The sequence below is a fragment of the Canis aureus genome, chromosome 34 (assembly GCF_053574225.1).
Source record: "Canis aureus isolate CA01 chromosome 34, VMU_Caureus_v.1.0, whole genome shotgun sequence".
NCBI lineage: Eukaryota > Metazoa > Chordata > Mammalia > Carnivora > Canidae > Canis > Canis aureus.
The window spans coordinates 13,526,709-13,547,625 of NC_135644.1; the positions used below are offsets into that span (position 1 = coordinate 13,526,709).

Here is a 20,917-nt window from a genome sequence, read left to right on the forward strand (position 1 = left end):
GTCCAGGGGAAAGACCCAGCTAGAGCCAGTAGCAAACCTGAATTTACTAGCTGTTAGACCTTGGCCCCGGCACTGTGCCTCTCTGACCTCAGTTTTCTTTTATTTTTTTCTTTTTTTTTTTTTTAATATATATATTTTTAATTTTTATTTATTTATGATAGTCACAGAGAGAGAGAGAGAGAGAGACAGAGACACAGGCAGAGGGAGAAGCAGGCTCCATGCACCGGGAGCCCGATGTGGGATTCAATCCCGGGTCTCCAGGATCACGCCCCGAGCCAAAGGCAGGCGCTAAACCGCTGCGCCACCCAGGGATCCCTGACCTCAGTTTTCTCACTGGCAATAATACCCATCCTGCCTGGTGCTGGAAAGTGGGAGATGCTGTGAAAGTACCTTGGGTAGTACCAGCACCCAGTACACAATACTCAATAAATGGAAATGATGATTGTCAAGGTATCTTAATATTTCTTGTTTTCATATTTAGCCATTTACCTCTTTGGCTTTCATCGTCAGGTATGTTTTCCTCAATAGTTTTCTTCCCTCTGTTTTCAGATCATTTTACACCTCCAGTAGTTTTGCAGAGCAATGATATATAGATAAATGTACTATTTGTTCCCAAATCCCTCTTATCTATGAATGTTTTCATTTTTTCTCGCTCTTCTGTTTGCTGCTTTTGCTTCTGGCCATTTTTGCAAGATCTTATTAGTGAGTAATTATAATTTTCTTTCAAACCTTTTCACAAGAATAAGTTACTAAAAGACAATACTTTTTTTTTTTTTGCACTTTTTAAATAATAGTTTCTAGGCCTATTTATTCAATTATAGTATTCACTTTGGTAGGTTCCTAGAGTTTACCTACTTTCCATGCTGGCCACTGTCTTCCTTTATTAAATGATCTAAGAAACTGCAACCACTTTCATTAAATACCTGCAAATCGGGATCCCTGGGTGGCGCAGCGGTTTGGTGCCTGCCTTTGGCCCAGGGCACGATCCTGGAGATCCGGGATCGAATCCCACATTGGGCTCCCGGTGCATGGAGCCTGCTTCTCCCTCTGCCTGTGTCTCTGTGCCTCTCTCTCTCTGTGACTATCATAAATAAATAAAAATAAAATAAAGATTTAAAAAAATAAATAAATAAATAAATAAATAAATACCTGCAAATCATAACTTTTTTTTCTTAATTAAATCCACCATATAAAAGAACTAACTTTACTAGAAAATAGGTCTTTGGGCTTTTTTAAATTTTTCTTTTAGATTTATATGGGCTTATAATTTCTGAATGCAGATTCTTCCTCTTTTTCTATCCCTAATTTACATTTTCCTTTTTCCCTTCTTCACAAAAGTTACAAGTTTATTTTTGATGCAATATAGGAAAAAAACAAAATTATTTTAGAATGACCTGAATAGGACCAAAAAAGCCTTTTAGAAAACAGCCCTCAACAAATTCTTTTGCCAAACTTGCCGCTCTAATATTTATTTATGCTCGTATTGTTTTTCAGCCTCCTTAACATAGATTACTGAATAAAACAAAAATATGCTTTATCACGTGTATTGAAACAATACCACTTGGATTATGGTTCTAATTATTGACTTGGTCTAATTATTAATATGGTGCTAACTATTAATAATATGAATTCTTTTTTTTTCTACAGGTCTTATCTTTAAAACATGGGGAAAGCTTGAGTTTGGCATATTTGTTCACAACAGCAAGCGCAAAGATTCTAAGATTCTATTCTAGAAAAGGACTGCTCTTCCAGTTTTTGTTTTTAAACCACTCAAAAGGGAAGCCTGGGTGGCTCAGCGGTTGAGCATCTGCCTTTGACTCAGGGCGTGATCCTGGAGACCCGGGATAGAGTCCCGCATGGGGCTCCCTGCAGGGAGCCTGCTTCTCTCTCTGCCTATGTCTCTGTCTCAGTCTCTCTGTCCCTCATGAATAAATACATAAAATCTTTTATAAATAAATAAATACATACATACATACCACTTAAAAAATATCTGTAAGTCTAGCCAAAGGAGATTAGGTATGCAAATAGAACCAACTCATATTGTGTCTACCATAGATATTCCTTCCTTCCTTCCTCCAAGGCTGCCACTGAAAAGCAGCATGTAGAGAACAGGTTGGGCTCAGTGGACAGGATCTTTAGTGATGATGGACAGCAGAGAGAAGTAGACTTTAAGACTCTAAGAAATAGAACAGCTACTGTTTTATTGTGTGTGTGTGTGTGTGTGTGCACGCACGCACGCTTCACCATACAACAAATCCCTCTAATTATAGCTAAGGTTAAAGTAAAAATGAGTTAGCTAAATGCAACATTCTTATTTGTACTGTAATATTTTAATTAATGGAGACAGACTTCTGCAACACACATGTCCATGACAGCAATGTTGTCACTGGAGGCAAAATAGGAATGTAGGAGGCAAGGGCACTTATGCCACAGAAAGACTGTGTGGAAATACGTCTGTGCTCAAACAGAAGCCCAACGAGGCAACATGAAGTAGGTACAATTCCGTGACATGAGGTCACTGCAGAGGGCCTGGTGTCCAAGGACTAGAGGCATGGGAAGAGAGCTGGACCAGAGTCTATGAGTCAAGGAGCACTGCGAGGGCACATTTCCATGGGCCCCCTGGAAGAGGAATCCACAGACGTTTGCAGGTGGGAGTGGTGGAGGCGGGAGAAAACAAGAGTAAACAAGGCTTACTTCACTCAGCAGACCTACCCATCCCTAATGGTGCTGCTACTTGGCTCTTGTTTCTACCCTTGAGCCATTTTCTGTCAAACAGAAAGTATCTGACAAACAGGTACCGTCTTAGACTAATTACCTAGAACAAACGTTCCCTGAAAAGGGTCAATAGGACAGTTAAAACCTAGCAACCCTGATGTAAGATGAAAGCAAATGGGGATTGTTAAAACCAGGGAAGACCCCATAGTATGCGCTGCCGATGTAAAAACCCCAGAGAGAATTCCTGGTTATTAGAGTTGCCTGCGAGAATATGCCAGTCTGTCTAGTAGTGAGCTGCCTATCACTGAGAGGGTTCCCTGGGAGGTGGGTATGTGGGACAGGAGGTTCTTGCAACAGCCAGAACAGCAACCCTAAGAGTATTCTATGACTAATCAACCTACAATAAAGTATGGATGGTCTCCCTTCTGAGGGATACAATCATGAACCTGACCTAAGAGTCCCTGGCAAGGTGGAGGAGCAGTGATCACAATCAGCGATGGGGATGATGGAGATGACTGGGCCATACTCCTCAATTTCTCCTCCCAAACTGGCTGGGAAGGTGTGAGTTCTATTCCAGATTCCTCTCCTATAACCATTCTTTCCCCTCTCCCCTCTCCTCCATTTCCAAACACTTTATTTACGCTGAAAGCCACAGGATAACCACAGAAAATAAAAACTCTTTGGATGATGATCTACTGCTATGCTTTTCTCAGCAAAATGGAACTGCATGACCGCCTTGCGATGGGCGGAGTGGCAAAGCCTAATGGTGCACGTCCCTTTATCAGAACCAGGCTCATGCCCCTCCACACGGGGGGTATCTGGCACTGTGAGGAAGGTGTATAAATAAACCCACGTCCTACAAGTCCATTTTACCTGAACATCCAGGGGAATAAACATGTCATCTGTTTGTACCGGTTGGTTCAATAAAATGAAACAGCACGGCAGAGAATGCAAAATTCACTTGATTTTTAAGATTAAATAAAAGTGCTTAAGGAAAGTGCTTGCTTAGATGGGGGAGTATCTGTGGCTAGGTTTACAGATCCCTGGAGAAATACATTCTTCTGGGGCACCTGGGTGGCTCAGTCGTTGAGCATCTGCCTTTGGCTAAGGTGGTGATCCCAGGACCCTGGGATCGAGTCCTGCAGGGAGCCTGCTTCTCCCTCTGCCTATGTCTCTGCCTCTCTCCGCGTCTCTCATGAATAAATAAGTAACTTAAAAAAAAAAAAGCTTCATAAGAAAAGATTCACTCCACAATCTTTAGATAACGATCCTTGCCTTCTCTTGGTTTTCCTATAGAAGGTCCAGAAAGATGTTAGCCCCTGAAGATAAGCTGTGCTTGAAGCCTTGAATGGATCCAAGTAATTTTGGTTTTGGTCTTCTAGATCATAGCCTTCCCCTACTCATAGAACTCATAGAGTTCTTTAAAATCCGCGTATAGATATTTAAATGCAATAACTTTCAGATTCTTTGACCAAAATATCATAAAGCTGTGCACAAAGCTGTTTTACAAAGAATAAGGATACTCAAAGCAGGAGAGTAGCTAAGAAAACCTCCCAGGCCTGTAAACACACACGAAGTACGTTTTGGGAATGGGGCCAGCTACCAAGGGCAAGCTTTACCTGAGTACAGGTGAGACAGGCAGCTTGCTCTGTGTCTAATTAGAGAATGTGGAAAAATACTCTTCCTACCGCTCAGTCATGGTGGCTGTAGTTTCGGGGGCTGGTTCTTCAGGCATTTCCATGTGCTGCATCACACGCTTATGCAGCAAGCAGGTATTATGGTGCCCAGTTTACACATGAGAAAACGGAGGATGAAGGGGATGAAAGTTGCCCAAGCCAACTACCTAACTTACAAGTAACATGACCAGGATTCAAACTCGGGTCTGACTTCAAAGTCATATCATTTTTTTCACCACGTCTTTTTTTTCCACTCTATCATTCTGCTCTTTCCTTAAAATCTGTTTTTTTTTTTTTTTTGGCCTTAAACAAACCGTTTCCTTAATACAGTAATCACTAGATTGCTTATTATCCACCCAAAGTTCAATTTGAGGCTTTAATTTCCTATTAGCATTTGTGATGCGAGGTTAGGGTGTCAATGCAAGGCTGCTTTGTTCTCACAGAATCTTCTACTGTGCTGGGATTATTTAACTGCTATTAGGGCATAATCGATGCTTCAGCTGTCTGTAGGAGGGTCTGACACAAAAGCACCCATGTATCAGGCAAACCAATCTAAGCTCTAGCATTTACAGTTCTCTTTCCTTAACAGGTACAGTTTTCTGGTCACAGCTGGAACTCTGCTTATTTGTGTGTAGTGGGGCAAGGTTAATAGCCACAAAAGAAGTAGCCTAAATCTTCCCTGCAGTAGGACCAAAAGGTGCCTTAGCTATTCCCATTACATTTAGATAGACAAGACACCCTCCCTGTCAATCTGTCCTGGGTAGAATAAAATGGAAAAACAAATGATCCAAATTGATTTTTATTTTCAATATCTCTGGATACAGACACAAGGCTATCTTATTCCAAGAAGTACTGTGTCACCACAAACATCTTTTTCTGGTTTTTTTTTTTTTTTTTTTTAAATCATTGATTCTCTCCTCTCTTTTCTCTGAATCTAACAATTTCTAAAAACTGTCCATTTTTCTCTTTTACTCCACACAAATAGCTTCACTGTATGTCTGACCTCCTTTCATGAAACATCACTGTAATTTCTCCAGTGTTTTCTCTGACTAGATTAGTCCTCCAGGCTCCTCATAACTCCTGTTTATAGTTTTGTAGCCCTGTCAAAGTCAGTTTCACTGCTCATTCCAGATAGGCTCTCAGCCAATATATTGCCAATAACACTCACTCTTGTGCTAACTTAAAATACACAGTGCAGCTTGCCAAGTTTCCTTATTTGGCAAGAAGGTCCCTTAGTTCCCAAGATCTTTGACCATCCATTTTTAGATCCAAATCCTCCTGCTTAATATCTGGATATTTCTCTCTCCTTTTCTCTTTTTAATGTGTCTTATGTGTTCCGTAAAAGAGTAAGACGAAGAGATCAGTCATCTCTTTGCTTTCCTAGACAAGAAAAGGATCCTTCCCATTGCACTGTGGTCATTGACTCTAGAATTATCACCACTGTAACTTTTGATTCAAACAGTATTTTCTAGGTCAAAAAAAAAAAAAAAAAAAGCCTCCCAGAAAAGTTATAGTAGGAATTCTGTTGTGAGAGACTAAACTGTACACATTGCTTTATGAGGCCTTTTTCTTAATTTGCTCTTTCCAAACAAACCGGATTCATGTTCATTTGCAATCTCCCAAATCTCTCCCACTGGCCGTAGCAGGAACTTTAAACAAAGGCTCTGCAAACGACCAAAACCATAATTAAAATGCATCCGTCAGACTTTTTTTTTTTTTTTTTTTGAAAAATCAAAAAAACGACGTGAAATTTCACTGTGGAGATGGGCCTGTACTGCAAGCAAAAGTCATGGACTCTCTGGAATCACTTGCTTTTGTCTTTCAACACGTCTGTAGGTTTGGATCCCCTGGATCCCGACTGTTCACTTCAGCCGAGGTCAGCGAAGCAAGAAGGGCTCTGACCTCACGCAGCCTCGGAGCTGAAAGCAGCACCCACGGTAGCAACCACCTCGCACGCTCCTGGACGTGGATCCCGCTACATTCCCAGCCGAGAGCGGCCTGCGGCGGATCCCTGGCCCGGGCCCGGACGCCGGCGCTTTCGTTACTGAAGAAACTAACACGACTACCTCCGCACGAAGTCCTCCCCACCCGGGCTTCTGCGGGCCTCTCGGGGCGCGGCGGGAACACACGCATGCAGCCATCTGGCACGGACGGCGCGGTCTGCGTCCTGCGCGTGTGTGTGCGCGTGTGTGCGCGTGCATGCATGTGTACCTGTGTGTGCGTGCATGTGTGCGTGTGAGTGCCTTGCGTGTGCACGTGTGTGCGTGTGCATGCATGTGTGCGCGTGTGCGTGCATATGTGTGTACGTGTGTGTGCGTGTGCGTGTGCGGCAGTTCGGAGCCGGGTCGCCGGCCGGGCGTGCTGAAGTTGGTCTGCGAGCTGTCCGGGCCTCCGCGGGGCCTCCGCGGGGCGGAGGGCGGGGGGCGGGGAGCGGGGGGCCGGGGCCGGGGCCGGGGCGGCGGACGGGTGCGGGCCGGGGGGCTGCTCGGTGTCCCGCGGAGGCCCGGCGGCGGCTCGCGGAGGCAGAAGGCGCCCGGGCGGCTCCCCCCTCCCCGCAGCCCTCGGCCCGGGGCCGCCCGCGCCTGCGCCCCTCGCAGCCCCGCGCCCCTCGGAGCCCCGCGCTGCGCCTCCGGGGCCGGCTGGGCGGCGGCCAGGCGGGCGCTCGGCCCCGGGGGCGCGGGCCGGGCCAGGGGCCGCGGCGGCGGCCGACGGCTGCGCCCGCCCTTCCGGAGGCCAAGCTCGCGGGGCCCTCGGGCGGCCGCCGGGAGCGCGGGCCCGGGGCGGGGCGGGGGCGGCCGGCGGGGCCGGCGGGGCCTGGGCCGGGTGCGGGTGCGGGCGAGCGCCCCCCGTCGCCTCCGCGGCCCCGCGCGCTCCTTACCTGGCTCCCGGGCGGGGCGCGGCGGCGGCAGGAGCGGCAGCAGCAGCCGGGGCGCCGAGGCCCCGCGCGGCGAGGGCAGGGGCGGGGGGGGACGGCGGCCCGCGCGGCTCCCACGCTTCCGCCCGAGTCAGGAGTTGAACATTCCGCCTCTCCGCCCGCGCCAATGAGCGAGCCGCCGCGGCCGCAGCACCACCTACCTCGGAGCGCGGGCGGGCTCCCGGCGGCTCCCCCGGCCCGGCCGCCCCGCGCCGCCCCGCCCCGCCCCCGGCGGCCGAGCACCTGCCCGCGCGCCCCAGGCCCCGCCCCGGGGTGCCCTGCGCCCCCGGCAGCCGCCCCTCGGGCTCGCGAGGTGCCCCCGCGCCCCGGGCCTCGGCCGCACACCTCGCCCTGGGCCGCCGCGCGGGGGAGCCGGGCCCAGGCGGCGTCGGGCCCCGCGGCCTCGGGCCCCAGGTGGGCCCGCGCGGACCCGGGGGCGTCGCTGCGCTTAGGGCCGCACCTGCCCCGGCGGGACCGCCCGCAAACACCTGGGGAAGTTGAGGAGGGGTCCTGGCCCGCCTCCCTGGTTGCTGACCTTACCTAAGCGGAGGTCGGACGAGGACGCTAGCATCGTTCCGGGCGTGAGCAAAATGTGGCACCGAGTCTGGGGAAGAAAAGTGTTGACTGGGCGGGATGGTCCTGCGGAGGAAGAGTGGGGCGAGGGTCGCCGAGGGGCTCACGGCGTCATCCAAGGGTTTGAGTTTGCAATTGGGTCATCTACGGGCACTGCGGGAAGTTAGAGTCAAAGGGTTAAAATAGGTGTTTGTGTTTGCCCAGTGGTGGGGGGGGGGGGGAGAGCGAGCAGGCCACGTGGTTGCAGGATGCGTTGCTAGGACGAAACTGGGAAGCAGCGAGGGAGGTAAATACTGTCACCACCCGGTCAAGGGGTTCTGCGGGCCTGAGCAGCGCAGGAAATGGAGCTGGGAAAGGGGGGATGGAATTGAGAGACCTGTCCCAGGAGGAGGCCACAGAAGCTGGGGGTGTGGAAGAGAAGGAGGAAAGAGTCAGAGGTGATGCCAAGGTTTCAGACCTGGGTGACTGGAAGAGCGATGGTGTCATTGACAGAAATAGGGATATGTCGGGGAGAAGCTGGCTTCCTGCTGAGTCCGAGGTCATGGGAGGAAAAACAGGTAGAGATGCAGCCGTGGAAATATGAAACGGAGACTCAGAAAAGAGGTCATGGGAGAAAGAGCATCGTAAATAGTCGGTTGAAAACATGAAAGCGGAGGGATGGGTGAATATAAGCTAGAAACACCACTCTCTAGTCTGTTATTTAAATTATCAGGGATCCCTGGGTTGCCCAGTGGTTTGGCGCCGGCCTTCGGCCCAGGCCTGTTCCTGGAGTCCCAGGATCGAGTCCCACATCGGGCTCCCTGCATGGAGCCTGCTTCTCCCTCTGCCTGTGTCTCTGCCTCTCTCTCTCTCTCTCTCTCTCTCTCTGTATGTGTCTCTCAAGAATAAATAAATAAACTCTTTAAAAAAAATTATTGAACGTTCCCGGTGGTGAGAACTAGCAACTTGAGTACTGATCGATTCTGTATCAGTAACTGAAGAACTAGGATTGATGGAAACTGTCATACTAACAAAATTCCTGGTCAAATAATTCTCAAAATCACCTAAACAAGAAACAGTAAAGTAAGACTCCAGGATACACCCACGTAAAACGTGACTCCAGTCATGCTACCTCACAAGGCACAGACGCTAGGCTAGGAATCAGAGAACCCGGCTTCTGGTCTGTCTTCTGCCTCCGACCAGCTGGGGTACTTTGCTAGACCAGCCTCGGCTTCCTCCTTTGCAAATAAGTGGGCCCAATCGGATGTCAGCCACAGGCTCCAGCTTTAAAAGTGTGAATGTATTACTTTAAATTTGGAACACAAGCCTTAAGAGTCTTCATATTTTCAGCACTCCCCCCCCTTCCTTCCCATCCGTTTTTTTTTTTTTTTTCCTTCATTCTATTTCCCCTACATAATTAGGCAAAGAGAATAACCAGCAGGGATGGAGAACACTGAAGAGCAGTTTCACAAATGTGCTTAAATGATAAACTGGTAGGCATTCTCTTATCTTCCCAAATAGGTTGCAAGTTCCTTGAAGTCATAATCTTATAGTGTGTCTTATCTGCCCACAGCTGAAATAAATGCATAATTATGTGATAAACTGGTTGCCTCAAGTCTGACTCTCTGGTCAAATGGCCCATTTCCTTATGACTATACTGATCTCTTTAAACCCCAGACCTAATAAATATAGTCTAGTGCTTATTCCCATGGTTGACTCTGGTTTTTCAAACTTCCAAATCTTTTTCGGAGGGCCCATTGGTTAATTCTCACCTGCATAGGTTTACCGATGTGAATAGCAATAGCCAAAAAGACCTAGCCAAACCTCTCTTATCAAGCCTTTCTATTCCTTTACTTCAAATGTCTCCACACTAAAAATAGATGTACTCTCAGCAGTGGGGTGGATTGGGAGTCCTTAGCACCCTCTTATATCCAAGAACACCCTCCAAAATAAATATGCAATGTCAGTAAAAACAGTGTATTTGCTATGCAAATAGAGCTTTAAAAAAGTCTCCTGGTCCCCCATTCCGATTGCTGTCCCTAAGCTCCTCTCGAACAGAAATTCTGGAACTGCCACCGGCTATCGGTGGATCAGAGAAGTGCAGACATAAATTCTATTAAGGATAGAAGGAAAGGCAATTTACAAGGAAGAAAGCATTCTGATTATCCTTCCCTCCCTTTGTGGTGATGAGAGCTCTGAGGCACGCTGGTACCCAGGAGTATTTTCTCTAGCCATCTCCGTCCCCCATGGCAGACTGTGAGTGGCCTGTGTCTAGATCATAGCTAAGAATTACCAGCTTTTACACAAAGGTTGGTGTTCTCCCTCCTGCACCACGCTGGATCCCTGAGAAATGAAGGCACACAGTCACACATCCTTTAAGATAAGCAACCATGACCTTAAAATGATGAATAAAGCCCGGGTCATTGTTTGAACTTAGCTTTCACATCTAACTTAAGGATGGAAGACTTTATGAGAATATTTCAGGTGCCAAACTTGCTTGGATGTTCCAGGGCATGAAAGGAGGAATAGGGCAAGAAGAAAAATTGGGGACTTTTATTAAATTTGTTCAAAAAGCATTTACTGAATGACAGGCACTGCGCTGAACTGTAATTATGACAGTGACCAAGACGTGGTCTCTGTTCTCACAGTTTGCTGAGTGCAATGGAGGGTATTATGCTGAGTGAAATAAGTCAATCGGAGAAAGACCATTATCATATGGTTTCACTCATATGTGGAATATAAGAAATAACGAAAGGGACCATAAGGGAAGGAGGGGAAACTGGAGAAAAATTAGAGAGGAAGACAAACCATGAGAGACTCCTAACTCTGGGAAACAAAGGGTTCTGAAAGGGGAGGTGGGTAGGGGATGGCTTTAACGGGTGACAGCATTAATGAGGGCATGTGATGGTATGAGCACTGGGGGTTATACTATATGTTGGCAAATTGAAATAAAATAATAAAATGAATAAAATAAATAAAATAAAATAAAAAATAAAATAAAATAGGGACGTCTGGGTGGCTCAGCGGTTTGGTGCACGCCCTTTGGCCCAGGGCGTGATCCTGGAGTTCAGGGATCGAGTCCCGCATCGGGCTCCCTTCATGGAGCCTGTTTTCTCTCTCTGCCTGTGTCTCTGCCTCTCTCTCTGTATCTCTCATGAATAAATAAAATATTTTTAAAAATAAATAAAATAAAATAAAATAGAAAGGCCAGAAAAGACACAAGTGATTATTCTGTGGTGTGCTTTTAAGAAGGCAAGGATGTGGGGTTACAGCAGGGCATGGAACACAGTTTTGAGAGGTCAGACAAAGAACCTCTATGTCCACAGGAGAAGAATGAAGTGAATTTGCTGGATAGAAATGTGGGAAAGGTATTATAGGCAAAGGGAACAAGAAGTACAAAGGCACAAGAACATTTAACAAGTTCAAGGAATAAATCCTTCAGATATCTGAGTAAAGGCATTGCCGGGAGGGAGTAATTGTCCTCATGATGGTAGTAATAGTAGCCTACTACAAGAAGAATAATGATCATGGCAATAATAATAGTGATGGCTTCTATTTACTGGGTGCTCACATGCTATGCACTGAACTAAGAGTTTTATACCCACTCTTCATCTGACCTTCACCATGACCCCAGCAGGGAATTGGAATCATCATCCCACGCTGTAGGGCAGGAAAAAGTCCTGGAAAGCTTTAGCAACTTGTTTCCCTCAGGGAGCAGGAGGTGGACTTTAGGGCTTGTTCTTTTAGATCAAGCAATTTTCCAACTTTTTGGTCTCAGGATTCCTTTACGCTCTAGAGTGCTTGAGGGTGCCAAATAGTTTTTGGCCAGGTAAGTTATACCTCTCAATATTTATCACAGTAGAAATCAAAACAGAAATCTCTTTATTTAAAACTCACTTACGCCAGCCAAAATAATGCGATTTAATGAAAAACAAATACTGTGCAAACTAAAAGTAGTGAGAAGAAAGAATGTCATTGTTTTATATTCTTGCAAATCTCTACGTCTGGCCTAAAAGAAGACAATTGGATTCTCAAATCTGCTTCTGCATTCCAAGCATTCCAGTAGGACACCACACGTTTGGGAGAGTGGACTGTTCACTCATAAGAGAGAACAGTGAAAATAACACCTTAGTATCTTTCTGAGATGAGTTTTGACCTCACAGACTTGCTGAAGGGGCTCCCAGAGTGCATTTGGAGAACTGGTATTTTAAAAAGTCTGAGGTGCTCCTTGAGCTGAAGAGAACCAATTGCCTTGTGTCCTTCTTGCCTCAAGATGCAGCGTCACAGGGCAGCCGCCCAGAACAGGAAAGAGAGCACTTTGCTAGACCTCAGCTAATCTGGGATGTGGTGCCAGCCCTGGCCCTAAGCGGCTCTCCCGTAGTTGGGACCATACTGCTCGATGGTCCTGTGCGATGATAAAGGCCTACTCGCCCAGCTCCGGAGTCCTATGCACTCCTTACTCTTTGCTATTGTTTGCCGGGCTATTCTTTAATGTCCCAGATCTAAGATGTGACTGAGGGACACCTGGGTGGCTCAGTAGCTGAGCGTCTGCCTTTAGCTCAGGGCGTGATCCCAGGGTCCTGGGATCGAGTCCCACATCGGGCTCCCTGCATGGAGCCTGCTTCTCCCTCTGCCTGTGTCTCTGCCTCTCTCTCCGTGTCTCTCATGAATAAATAAATAAAATCTTAAAAAAAAAAAAAAAGACATGACTGAATCATCATTGAGCTTGTCATACCCTTTCAGCAGAGCCTTGCCATCTGTCCTATTTGCCCTTAACCCTGCTTTGTTGCAAGAAACTCATATGCTTCTTCCCCAAATATATAACAGTTGGTATGATATTCTGGCAAGATCCTAGAGTAATTACTAAGTGCCACAACTGAATGGAAAGCTGGTAATTGCTTTGACTGCGAACACCGGGAACCAGCATGGATTTATTGAAATTAAGACGCACGAGACAAACCTGGTTTTCTCTGCTGGAATCTTCGAGGACAATGAGGACTTCCTCAGTGAAACATGACAAAGTTTCTCATGATGACTTTATAAATCAGAAGGGGATTTTAACGAATGACAGTACAATACGGTAAATTGCTATTAGACTGAAAACACGTTCAAAGGTGCACCCCCAAAGTGCTGGTGTCGCTCGGGGTGCAGTGTTCCCTTACAAAGGGTTTCTAATGGTATCTTGCTGGGCTCTCTGTTCTCTATCCTGCCCTGTTCAACGTTTCTGCAATTTGGATGAAGACCTAGGTGGCATGTCTATCTAATTAGCGAATAGCATGTATTTGGAAGGAGTATCTAACACAGAACATAGAAAAATCGTATCAAAACTCAAAAACCTTCACTCAAACACTTTAACTGACACGTCGCTGCCTGCTGAATAAACTCCAAGATCCTTAGGGCCATGATCTAATCTAGATTTTCCTCACCAGCATTAATCCCCATCTTCACCAGCCTGATTCTGTCCTCCTCCTAGCACCTCCACCTCCTTCCCTGGATTTTCCTCTATCAGTTCTCATCCTCAGTGTCACACCTGGCCACTGGGAGTAGTCTATCCTCTGTCCATCACACATGTGGCAGGGGCAGATTCTACTCAAAGGGAGCATGAAATCTTAAGGGAAATGGAAAATGTCATGAAAATAGTCATGTTTCTGAAATTGATGGTTCCGCTTTAACGGATCCAATGAATAGACCCGAGCTTTCAGGTAACTCTCTGAGCCCCAGGTGAGCTGGTAGGACATTGGAGATACATCTCCAGAGCTTCTAGGTGACACAGCTTGCTGTTCTTCTGGATGCAGCAAATGCAGGCCGGAATTTCAGACATTCTAAGAAGACCAATGATAGTAGCTCATATGGCGTTCAGAATATCATAAATTTAGTAGAGTTGGGCACCTGTGAGTAAGAAGGAAACTCCTTCTATCTGTTGATCTCTGGAAAAGCAAGAACCATACTTCATAAGGGAATTATTAGTTCCAATGAATAAACGCTCCTAAATAACCAAGTGACATCAACCACCTTTTATATACACATTTCAGGTACCTGTAGATTTTTCATAGCTCCTCTTCATTGTAAACACTATTGGATGATGATACCGATATGTAATCGTGTGTGTCTTCCCTATTCACTCGTCATTCCTTTCTCTTCAATAAGCAATTTTTTTTAGAGATTTTATTTATTTATTCATGACAGAGAGAGAGAGGCAGAGACACAGGCAGAGGGAGAAGCAGGCTCCATGCTGGGAGTCCAATGCGGGACTTGATCCTGGGTCTCCAGGATCAGGCCCTGGACTAAAGGCAGCACTAAACCACTGAGCCACCAGGGGTTCACTCAATAAGCAATTTTTAAAAAATGATTTTACCTGCTCTGGTTGCTTTGTTTTGCTTGCCTCCAAAAGTCTGCAATAAGCAATATAGTTCTTCAGGTCTGCCTATAGAGGGGCTAGATGAGTCAAGGAATGAATGCCTCCTTCCCAGTAGCAGGCCTAGGACCTCTCAAGAGTGGATAAACCAGTTTATCACACTGGAAATCCTGATCAAATTTCAAAGTCACTTTTCCATCCACACTTTTTTATTATTGTTTCTCAAGTTGAAAATTTTTCAATGAATATTTTTTATAAGTTCTATATGCCCCCCTTTTTTGCCACCATTGGCTTTCCCTAACTTTTTAAAGTCCATTTGTATTAAACTCCTGTCCACACTGTTGTTTGTAACACCTTCCAATTTAGTATCATCTGCAAATTTCATTAACATGCTATTTACTCCCTCTTCCAGATCATTAATAAATGCTATTTCTTATGTATTAAATTTTGCGGTCGAATAGATTTAATTTGCTGTTGTAATTTCAATGCATGTTTCCTAAAGATACAATGCAGTTAAGAATGGTCTTAACATAGGCTTAAATCCATCCCCAGTTTATAGTTATTTTACTATTATGCAATCCATTTGTGTTCTCTAATCAGCACTGTTGTGAGCTCCATTGAAGCAATAATCTATTGATTTTCTCTTCGTTCTTTTTCAATACAGTCATCATCTTGACTTTAAATGCACAGCAATAGCAGAGTTACGACTATTGTTGTACTCTAATCCACAGCTATTTATAAAAGGAAATGAAGTCTTTTTTCTCAGTAGATATTCTCCCACTGATATAAGAAATATTCTACATTTAAAAATTATAACCATAGTACTGCATATTCCTATAGTTTCAATGTTCTAAAAAGAGGTAGGTTCTAGATATTGTTTTAAGAAAGCAAATGTAATATGTATGTATATAGTATTTATATATTATATATAGGAAAAGATAATATGTGTATTGGAGAGTGTGGGTGTGTGTTTTCTTATAAATATACTCACTGACTTCTTGACTCCTAGAGAATCTGAGGTGACTTTGTTTTTTTATGATGGGCTTAGCTTAGACCTATTACCTTCAGATCAGTGAATGAGGTTCATCAAGCCTTTGCTTCACTTTATGTCATATCATCTGACTTATTAGGCCTTCTGTAGTGCCAGCGTTCATTTTCGATGAGATGAGGCCTCCTATGTGCTTCATTGCTTTTGTCCACATATTGCAATTTTAAGTCATTATGCATGAGGTTAGTCTTTGTTTTCCTACATATCACAATTCTCCTCATCACTGGGTATCAGGTAAAAGTAAAATAGTTGAAATAGCTGGATAATTGTGTTAGTGTTTTACTTCATTAATACAGAGCAAATCATACCCAGTTGTTATGGCAAGCATTTCAAAATAATTATGTCACATTTGCAAAATCCAACTGAACTATTTCAGTTGAGTAATCAAAATTCAACCTCATTTACCCAACCATGGCCTGTCTATGAAACCAGTTTATCTGGATCATTTTGCCATGCAAATTAGTTGCATAAAGCCCTCTAATGAGTTTCAGTGGGTTAGATTACACAGCTTGTTGTCTATGACCAACATCCCCAGCCTCTGGAGGAAGTAATGTCAGCTGTATCGTATCTCCAGATGATTCAGATTATTTCCGGTCCTGACAGATCGGGATGCAACAAGTTTCTGTGCTGACATCCTGTGAATGATGCTCTTAGGTATTCTTACTTCAGTAGTCTTAGCTCCAATATGTATGTAGGTGGGGATTGACTTCAAGCTCTCACCGTTTCCCAGACTCTTAGTCAGGTTGAAACTTGCGTGGTCTTAATACATGAGAACTTGAGGACTTGATGGATCCCTCAAGACAGATGTTAGTGAGAACTTTGAACTATCTAAAACTCAAAGATGAAGGCTCTCAATGCACCATAGCATAGGGACTAAGAACATGGGCTTGGGAATTAAATAGACCTGGACTGAGGTTTGCTGTTTATGAATTGTGTGACCTTGGGTATTTTATTTAGCTTCTCTTGGTCTTAGTTTCTTCATCTATAAGATGGGGACCATAATAGGTTTTTTGTTTGGATTGAATAAGTAAATATATGCCCAGTGTTTAAAACAGTACCTGGCTCAGAGTTGGTGTTCATTAATGCTATATATTATTACCATTATTATTGGTCCTGTTCCACATGCTAAACATTTGTTATGATTATTGCTGTTATTATTACCATTATCATTATTATTCAGTTACCGGAATTATTTCTGTTTCCTCTAGAGTCAGTTTTTCTCTTTATTTCCCTTTATTTTTCTCTTTTATGGTACTAATTTCCTTGGATAGCATGTGATCATTAGTTATTGTTTAAGAATGAAAAATTAGGGGCCCCTGGGTGGCTCAGTCAGGTAAATGTCTGCCTTCAGCTTGGGTCATGATCCCAAGGTCCTGGATTAAGCCCCACATCAGACTCCTTGCTCAGCGGGGAGTCTGCTTCTCCTTTACCCTCTTCTTGCCACTACTCCTGCTTGTGCTCTCTCTTTCTGTCAAATGAATAAATAAAATCTTAAAAAAAAAAATAAGGAGGGACGCCTGGATGGCTCAGCTGTTAAGCTCTGCCTTCAGCTCAGGGCGTGATCCCAGAGTTCTCAGATCGAGTGCCACATTGGGCCCTCTGAGGGGAGCCTGCTTCTCCCTCTGCCTGTGTCTCTGTCTCTTTCTCTGTGTCTCTCTCATGAATAAATGAATAAAATCTAATAAATAAATAAATAAAATAATTTTTTTAAAATAAGGAAAAATAATATTGACGATTAGCTGGCATGGATTTTCTCTGCTGTTGTAAAGTAGATTTTTCTCCTTTAGGACACTTCCCTGAATGGAAGGTTCAATGGAACCTCTAGTACATAGAGGGACAAGTTGACGGCAGGCATGCTTTAGGATATTTTCGTAGTTGACTCAGCCAGTACAGTAGAATTGGTGCTATCATGCCTTGGATTTTTTCCTTCTCATTTTGTGAAGTTATAACCCATGATAGCTAATGAAAACATATGAGAGACTGTGCTGGAAGTGTACCCAGGAAGAATATCTAGGAAGAGTAACTCAATTGATGAAAAGTTTGCTACAACTTGAGAGGCCAGTTATCCAGATGGTTTAAGATCAGGAAAAAATTAGGAATTGGTAGAAGTCCTTGGATATTCTGAAGGGCATCAAAAATATCATTGCAGCCTCTGAGGACGTATCCAAAATAGCAAGGAGAAAACTATCCCCTAAGCTTATTATGACTTGGGGGACTTTAAGAGAAAGGAAGAGTGATGTCAATGTGCATCTTGGAAAATTATCTCCACACGGAAAGGTAATTATTTTCTTAGGCTCCTGTTGCCATGGATGTATGTCCATGTTGAACGTGAGGTAGGGCACAGCAGAATTACAGAAGACTTTGGCATTTCCCTCTTTCCTTCTTTCCTTTCCCACTGGTTTCTGAAGTGGAGTGTAAGAGGAGAGAGATTTACTGTCCCGTACGAATTAGGACATTAACCTTTAGGAGGCACAAGGAGCTTAGCTAGCTTGGGTTCTAAATGAGACTATTTTATTGATATTATAATGATAAAAAAATTAAATCTTTTATTCTACCTTTCTAAAGAGAATGACCCTGGTAACAGGAGGGTCTTCTGTTTGCCAAGGACAAACAATATCTTCATCCTCAGTTGGAGTGGAGATTTTCACGTTTGGATCTAGGGCTTCCGGGGTGGGAGGGGTGGGGTCTGGGAATCAAGCTGATTTGCATAAAAAAGAAAACATGACTTTGGGTCTCTGAGGATGATCTGCAAACTAGAGGGGTGGAGAATATAATTGAAAAAAAAAAGAAAGATTTGGAAGACAAGATATGTCCTGTGAGGATTTTTTTTAATGAAACACTATGGGTTTCTGTAATATAACCCCCTTCTCCATCTTTTCTATAAAAGTCTCAGTAAATCTACATCCTTTAAAAAAGCTTCAATTTCAGCAGAGTCAATGAAATAAGGCACCAAGAATAATATGAAAACATTCATGGGACGCCCGGGTGGCTCAGCTGTTTAGCGCCTGCCTTCAGCCCAGGGTGAGATCCTGGAGTCCCGGGATCGAGTCCGCATCGGGCTCCCTGCATGGAGCCTGCTTCTCCCTCTGCCTGTGTCTCTACCTCTCTCTGGGTGTCTCTAATGAATAAATAAATAAAATCTTAAAAAAAAAAAAAAAAAGAAAACATTCAGCCTAAGAGATTGTTTCAAAGACAATAGGAGCCCCTTCCTGAAATCAGTGGATTCTTTATGGTTAATGCAGTTAAATGTTATATCCTCTTGTGAAATTAAAGATTTCCCATGGCACATGTATGATACATAAGATATTTATAAAGGGCCCCGCCCACATACACATGAACAGAGTTCTATTTTGAAGACAAACTTTAGAGAGAAATACACCCAAATTTCTTGTCTAAACTCCACTTACAATATTTTGGTAAAAATAATGTCATGCTTTGGTTCCCCAAACTCTTTTCTGTGATTTTTAGTTTATGGCATCAAAAGCCTGAATAACCCGTTCTCCTGGGGGCAAAAAGAGAGGCAGACAGTATGGCCTCATAGTTAACAACATATGCTCTGGAATAATTTAAGCCTGTGACCTCGAGCAAGATAATTCCTCTCAGTGTTTCTTCAGCAGTAGACAGACTATTCATCTCATAGGTGTTTAGAATAAAATACTGCGTGATGTAGCTGCAGACAGTAGGTATTCAATAAATGTTAAGTGAAGCGACAGGTGAAAGGCACTGATTACTGAACCAACATATCCAGAAAATTCTCTCCTAAAGTCAGCAGAGAATCTTGTATTTAAAACCCAATATTCCTTACTGATCTTGCTTCTCTTCTAATTTTAAGTGGAAGTACAGGATTTCCTCTTTTCCCACCCCAGCAATCACCTGCTCTTGGTGCCCAAAAGATTCCCCTGCCCCGTGTTACACACTTTATTCAGTTGCTCCAAAGATGCTTTTTCTAATGCGCAAGTGAACTCGGCACATCGGGCCTATAACACAACTGCATTGTCTCGGTGATTCCCACAGCCCTGCCCCGTGCAAGGCTTTCAATGTTGACTTAATGTTATTCATTTGCTTGTGTTGTTAGTGAAAGCAAATTCTTAATTAAAAGGACCGAGCATCACCTGGCTCACCTAGAGTGCCCCAAGCACTAATCTCTAAATCCAGAATCCGGGGATACAAGCCCAGTGGACGCCGGCCTGTGAGCCTCGGGTGAGAGGAGGTCGGAGCCACTAGCAGGAACTCCGACCTCGGGAGGAAGCTCCTCGCAGCGGCCGACTGTTTGCAGGCGATGGGGCCCCAACATGTAAATGAACACCCAGGTGAGGTTAAAATCTAGCTCCTGCTGTGATCTGGACTCGCGTCGCCCTTGGGCTGGCTTCTGATCCGCTCCTTCGTCCGCGAACATTGGATGTGTTGGTAAAAAGCCGGAGTCCTAGTCTAGCTTCACCTCGGCCCTCTTTCATCCGTAATTTGAAATGCATTCCAGCTCGCTGCACGTAAGTTGTTTCTTAAAAAAAGATTTTATTTATTAAAGATTTTATGTATTTATTCATGAGAGACACACACAGAGAGACAGAGAGAGAGAGGCAGAGACCCAGGCCGAGGGAGAAGCGGGCTCCATGCAGGGAGCCCGATGCGGGACTCGATCCCGAGTCTCCAGGATCACGCCCCAGGCTGCAGGCGGCGCTAACCGCTGAGCCACCCGGGGATCCCCTGAATAAATATCTTTAAAACAAAGAGAAAAAGAAAGCCCTCGGTCATCGAGCGGGCCTCGGGCCTCGTCCAGTTTGGCTGAAGATCTGAGGCGACCCGGCCTGGCCCCCTCAAGCATGAGGGGGTCTCCCCCGGGGGCTCCAGGGCCCCCCCGGAGCCCCCGCCCGCGCACTCGGCAGGTTTCCCTTTCCCACCACCACAGGTGCGTGACCGGCTCCTCAAAATCACCGCCCCCCCTCCCCACCCCGCATAGAGGCCGCAGTGCGGTCTCTGGAGCTGCTGTGGAAGCCCCAGCAGCTGCCACCCTCGCCCGCCCGGGGCACTCGCCCACCTGGAGCAGACTCGGCCTCCCGGGGCACACTCGGCCTCCCGGTGCACACTCGCCCACCTGGTGCACACTCGCCCTCCCGGGGCACACTCGCCCTCCCGGTGCACACTCGCCCACCTGGTGCACACTCGCCCTCCCGGTGCACACTCGCCCACCTGGTGCACACTCGCCCGCCCGGTGCACACTCGCCCGCCCGGGGCATCTCTACAGCCCGCGCGTGCAGCCCCGTCCCCCTCCCGCCGCGGCTCCGGCCGGCTGGTGCAGCCCCCCAGGCCCAGGGCCGAGCGCCCCTCGTCACCCGCGCTGAGCCAGTGGCCTGTGCGCCCGGGGAGGTCAGGGCTCGGGCGCCCCCGCCGGTCCCCGCGGCTTCCAGCTCGGACGCTGCCCCGCCCCGGAGTCGGCCCTCCCTCGCCGCAGTGACCCTCCGGGGCCCCGACCCCTGGGCCCCCGGACCCCGGGCCCCGACCCCCCGACCCCCCGACCCCGGCGAGGGTCGGCGGCAGGGTGGGGGAGGAGGCTGCAGTCCCCCCCGGTGCACACCCGCCGCCGCCCACCGGGGAGCGCAGGCAGGGACCAGGGACGCGGGCGCCGACTGCCCGCCCAGGACGCGACCCCTGCTGGGGGC

The 20,917-nt window shown here is 46.1% G+C and overlaps 1 protein-coding gene across 6 annotated transcripts in view; it reads right to left on the reverse strand.

The window, feature by feature from the left end:
* MAP3K20 (mitogen-activated protein kinase kinase kinase 20) overlaps positions 1–8,336 on the reverse strand; it is a 175,270-nt gene extending 166,934 nt beyond the window's left edge. For 2 of the 6 annotated variants that reach the window (XM_077883136.1, XM_077883142.1), the window contains exon 1: positions 7,270–7,400. The gene's annotated coding sequence lies outside the window, so the exon portion shown is untranslated. Of the gene's footprint in view, positions 1–7,269; positions 7,426–7,466; positions 7,520–7,845; positions 8,154–8,254 lie in introns of those variants that run through there. The other 4 variants (XM_077883138.1, XM_077883139.1, XM_077883140.1 and 1 more) reach the window with 4 other exon arrangements.
* Positions 8,337–20,917: the final 12,581 nt, after the last annotated feature.